This window comes from Colossoma macropomum, unplaced genomic scaffold (assembly GCF_904425465.1).
Source record: "Colossoma macropomum unplaced genomic scaffold, Colossoma_macropomum, whole genome shotgun sequence".
Classification (NCBI taxonomy): Eukaryota; Metazoa; Chordata; class Actinopteri; order Characiformes; family Serrasalmidae; genus Colossoma; species Colossoma macropomum.
This window is the reverse complement of record NW_023494789.1, coordinates 15,218,729-15,224,469: the sequence shown is the minus strand read 5'-3', so window position 1 is coordinate 15,224,469 and position 5,741 is coordinate 15,218,729. Positions and strand designations below refer to the sequence as shown.

The 5,741-nt window shown below is 40.5% G+C and overlaps 1 long non-coding RNA gene across 1 annotated transcript; it reads right to left on the bottom strand.

Annotated features, from left to right (window-relative positions):
• Nucleotides 1-1,198: 1,198 nt before the first annotated feature.
• Nucleotides 1,199-5,438, bottom strand: LOC118807510. The gene is made up of 3 exons (XR_005007227.1): nt 5,361-5,438; nt 3,690-3,793; nt 1,199-1,232 (listed from the first exon to the last, which is right to left on the bottom strand). It is a non-coding gene; the product is annotated as an uncharacterized LOC118807510 (long non-coding RNA).
• Nucleotides 5,439-5,741: the final 303 nt, after the last annotated feature.

Sequence of the window (5,741 nt, the reverse complement as noted above, 5' to 3'; positions counted from 1 at the left end):
AAGCATTAAGATTTCTCTTCACTGGAACTAAGGGGCCTAGGCCAACTCTGAAAAACAACCCCATAGCCACTTTTAACAGATTTGTTTCTTAGGGTGCGTTCAGACCTGGCAGATTTGGTACAATTAAAATGAAGCCAGATGCGACTGATCTGTTACTGCAGTTCATTAGAGCAGTGAGAAAACTGGCATCCAAACACTGGAGCTCAACAAACAAGCATGCCGAGACCCCCTGAGAAGGGGTGCCTTTCTCAAAACAACTACAAAGATTATATGATAGAGGCACTATCATTCTGCACACTGTCTCTCCACGGTTACCACAATGGTCTCTCATGGATGCTTTTGGGAAACGCAATCCAGGTCAATCTTGGTTCACTTCAACACGAACTCTGGAGCGATTCATTTGAAGTATGAGCACAATACGGACCAAAGACATCTAAACGGACCAAATACGGAAAGAACCATCGTATGTGGAAAAGACGAGTCTAATCTTGCTTTGACACTTACCTGTGTTTATGATTATCTTCATAAACTCTGACTCGGTAACAACCTGTATTATGTATTACGTATTAAGGCGCCAACGTTTCTCAGTTTCGTAAAAGCAGTAAGACACTCGAGGCCGTTACAGGGATGTCACCCGGCCTGGCATCATGCAAAACAGCAGTAACACTGGGAGTCTCAGGGCTCATTGCTCTAATATCACAAGACAGATAAAACAAGTCATAAATAAAACCTACAGGCCCAGATAGAACACAGAACAGCATGATTTATAAAGTCCAGCAGACATTATCACAGTTACTGTATGTCATAAAATCCACCCAATCAGTTACAATTTTTTACTTCCATGACTTTTGTTTAAATATTCTGGCTTGTAGTTAAATATGTCAGTGTGAATGCTAAATGAATCAGAACTAAAATGATACTGTGAATCATTTTCTGCTTTGGTCCAGACCAAGGGAGCAGAACTACAAGTACTAACACACGCTTATTTCCATTTGGTAGAATATTCTTAGTGTTGAATTTAATTGCATCATTGATTGATGTGTAAAAAGTGTGGCTTTTATACTTACATGTAGAGTTCACAGGGCTTTCCTGAAGAGAGAGAAAAAATAGTACTATATAAAATAATGAAGTAGTACAAATGTGCTAGGGTAAGTGCTGGTATCATTTCGTACGTGAGTTCAACAGCTGAGGGAATCTACCTTGGTGTCCGGGATGTGAATCATACTCTTCATCTAAAAGAAATGCACAGTACAGGAATTAATACTCATAATGGTGTGGAGACAGATACCAATGTGTTAGCTGATAATCATAATAACAACAAAAATTAACAACAACAATTATTTATGTCAAAAACTGTCGGTTTTCTTCTGGCAACAGCAAGTGATAACACACAACCTCAAGTGTACTATTGCTTTAATACAACAGTTTGGAAAAACAAATAAAGTGTAAAGCAAAGAAACCCTTAATATTATATTAAATATGTTTTTTTTATAGTGGGCATTCAGTGGACATCTGACCTTCTCTCCTCCTTATCTCCCAAAATAAATGTCCAAAAATGATCAAACCTACTTTGTCACTGTTCACAGACAACAAACAAACACCAAATATATATTAAAAATGTCTGTTGTAAATTTTGCTGAACAGTCCAACCCAGGGCCAAATGCGATCCGCAGGCTGATTTTAATTGGCCTTTGACGTCTGTTTAAGAGTGTGTAATAAGTGGCTCTTCAGCTGATATGTAGCAGTTTTTCCTTTCACCTGATGGTGGCAGTACTACCATAAAATTACAGTGTTATGTGCCACATTGTGGTAATAAAGTTAGAGTTTTCTCTGACTAGACGGGCAGCTTGATTTACTGAATAGCATTTAGTCAAGACTATAGCCATGAAGCACAAATTTATCATTGAGAACTGGCGATTTTGAATTGAATATTTTTTCACTGAGAGCCAAAGCAATTATATGTCAAAAGAATATAATAAATTTAATATCAACAGACATGAAACAAAGCACAGACATTACAATTAAGAGAAACTAAAGCAACTACATGCTAACCGAGTCTCACAGCACCAACCTCTTATCAGAGTAAATTGAGCAGTTCAGTAAATGTTAACCCTTTAAAGCTTGAACAAAAACCTGGCAATTAATGCTGTTTAATCTGCTCTTCTCGTTTAATTGATTTCTGAATGTTGTTGCTGCAGTTATTTGATATGTAAAGAACATCTAACAAAATCAAAAATGTATAGATTTTTGCTTAGTTTGTCTCACAAATTATATTTTTAACAAGTAAACACTTCGGTAGGGTTTATATGTTTTATTGTTACTCTTAGTCTTGTGATTTGTTTTACCCTGTTCTTCAGTGGTCAGGACCCCCATGGACCCTCACAGAGCAGGTACTACTTGGTTGGTGGATCATTCTCAGCACTGCAGTGACACTGACGTGGGGGTGGTGTGTTAGTGTGTGTTGTGCTGGTACGAGTGGATCAGACACAGCAGTGCTGCTGGAGTTTTTAAACACTGTGTCCACTCACTGTCCACTCTATTGGACACTCCTACCTTGTCAGTCCACCTTGTAGATGTAAAGTCAGAGACCATAGCTCATCTGCTGCTGCACAGTTTGTGTTGGTCATCCTCTAGTCCTTCATCGGTGGTCACAGGACGCTGCCCAGAGGACCCTATTAGCTGGATATTTTTGTTTGGTGGACTACTCTCAGTCCAGCGTTGACACTGAGGTGTTTAAAAACTCCAGCAGCACTGCTGTGTCTGATCCACTCAGACCAGCGCAACACACACTAACACCATCCCCACATCAGTGTTACTGCAGTGCTGAGAATGATCCACCACCCAAATAGTACCTGCTCTGTGAGGGTCTATGCGGGTCCTGACCACTGAAGAACAGGGTAAATGGGGGCTAACAAAGTATGCAGAGAAACAGATGGACTACAGTCTGTTATTGTAGAACTACAAAGTGCACCTATATAGTAAGTGGAGCTGATAAAATGGACAATGAGTGTAGAAAAAAAGATTATAATGTTATGCCTGGTGTATATTCACACACACACACTGAGGGGCAATTTAGCATGTCCAGTTGGCCTGACTGCATGTCTTTAGACTGTGGGAGGAAACTCACTCAGACACAGGGAGAACATGCAAAACTCCATACACCATGGTCGCCCAGCCAGGGAATCGAACCCAGGCCCTTCTTGCTGTGAGGCAACAGCTCTATCATTATTACAAGTGTATTTGGAAAATGAATGCCTTGCTTATATTTATTTATTTTTTCCTTCTCCTTTTCTTTTCATACCAGTTGAATAATTTGTGCATATATTCTATTAATAAGAACTGAACTGATTATTGCTTGTCTGTTCATAAAGGTTGCCGTACAAAATGTATTTGTGAAGCCTTTTCATACTGCTTGAAATAAATAAATAAAAAAACAGCCTTTTGTCCATGCTGGGGGGAACTAACAGACGAGCCAACTGATCTTCCATTGGCCATGCTGAGGAAGTTTTGTGAGGGAGGCTGGAAACCGACGACCCTCCATTGCCACTCTGTTAAATGGAGCAGGCAGAAGTAAATACTAGGTCATCGCTACTATTTACGGCCAGATGTGACGATGCAGTGATCAATGTTCCACTGATTATCCAGTGTGTGTGTGTCTATATATGTATGTGTGCGCGCATGTGTGATACCCTGAGTCCTCAGTAGCTTTAACGCAGAAAGTAAACTGGTTTGTCACTGGTTGTCCTTCCAGACTGTAGTGCACAGTCACAGTTCCTTCATCGTTCCCAGAGCTCTAAGAAAGTTACACAGACAAAACTTGATTAGATTAGTACATATGAAAGAAAAGCTTTTTAGTTAAAGGTGCAGTACATGTTTTTTTGTCAAATTCAGTGAATGTCTTCTTCTAGTGTTTGTACATAGCCCTGGCTCTGTAAATGGAAAATGAACAGAGCATCTTGGTTCGACAGGCAATCAGCAACAGGGGGTGCTCACGCTCATACACAGGACAGGGGAATGGGAAGCGCTATGTGCTGAACTCCACGCATCATCAAGAAAGAGAGATGACCAAGAAACAGCCAAGAGGAGAAGATCTGAAGAAGAAGTATGGAGAGAAAAGTGTTTCAACGGTGAAAAGGAGACCAAGAGTTGACAGCGAGGCATTTCAAGGACAGAGAGACCCCTGAAAGCTGGCTTCCTGTTCGCATTTTCCAGTTCCACCTTAAATCATGCAGCAGTTCCATTCTGCACCATTTAAGGCAGAACGACAGAATTTGAACAAGAACTTGAGGCGCCAGAATGTAACTGCTGCACCATCCAAAGTGGAGTGGAAAAATTTAAGCAAGAAGCTGAGGCAACTAAAATGTATCTGCTGCACCACTGAAGGTGGAAGGGATAAATTCAAACAAGAAGCTGTTATACAGGAACGTAACTGCTTTACCATTCAAGGTGGTATGCTGGTCAACCAGCATGACAATGCTGGGTGACAAGCTAGACAAGCACCAGACCAGCACTAGTCCAGCATAAGCCAGCATAAACTAACTTAGGCCAGCACGGAATGCATGCTGGTCTGTGCTGTTTTTCTATTTTTCTGATGAATTAAAAATTGTGCACTCCATTAATTACATGGTTGTTTTTGGTTTTGAAACACATGATGAGATGGTACAAAAGCACTGGCAGTGCTTAAAAAGTTTTGCAAACTTTTTAAGAGCCGGTATTACTGTTTACCGTGGTGATATTTGTATACAACCAGAAAAAGCATCCATAAAAGCAAGTTCCTGTGGCAGTGGGTGTCCACGCAACATATCCCAGATAGCAATGAAATTTTGGCCCAAATGTGGCCTACATCTGCAGTTCTCTTATGGCCCACATTTGGCCTTGATGTACGCCGTTGACTAAGGGTGATTCTGGCTGCCTCAACAATACAACCCTCAATAACATACCACTACCATGTCAATATCACTGCAGTGCTGAGAAGGAAACCACCTCCCAAATGATACCTATTCTGTGGTCCTGTGAATTGATGAAGGAGTAAACAAATTAGGTGGAGAAATAGATGGACTACAATCTCTAACACGTTGTCTGCACAGAATACTATCCTCTGCTCCAAGTGACGGCCTAAAGCAGCCTCTTTTTCGCCAGTTTACCCGTTTCACCTTAAATGGTGCAGCAGGCCTCCCAAGTAGAAAATAACTTCCTGACCTCCCTCTGCAGTTCTCGCCACAGCAACGCAGTGATGTGGTCATATGCTAAACAGGCTTAACTAGTTAAACTAATTTAGGTGTATAAAAAGTGTCCAGTGAGTGTAAACATAGAGCATGTGTGAGAGAGAGGCAGACAGAGAACGAACATCTGGACCCTACCCTTCAATGTTAAAAATACTCGGCACTTAACAGATGTGGAAGTCTCTGGTCAATTTTATTATCACCACCAGCTTGTGATTATGGATTCTTCAAGGCTGCATCTAAAACAAAAAAATAAGCAAAACTAGTAATAAACACTCACAAGATAAATGAGAGTTAGCTTATAAATGATCCTAAAAGAACAGCAGCCAGTACAAAAAAAGCAAAGCAGGTGAGCCGCTGTTTCAAATACATAATACTAACAATATCTTGCGCTACAGATTTAGTAATATACTACAAATGTTACTATAAATAAAAGGACCTGGGACAAGCTGTAAGTTCTTATCAGGCAAGAACCAGAAGCAGTAGATGGATGGCTGTAGGAAGATAACATGTTTAATA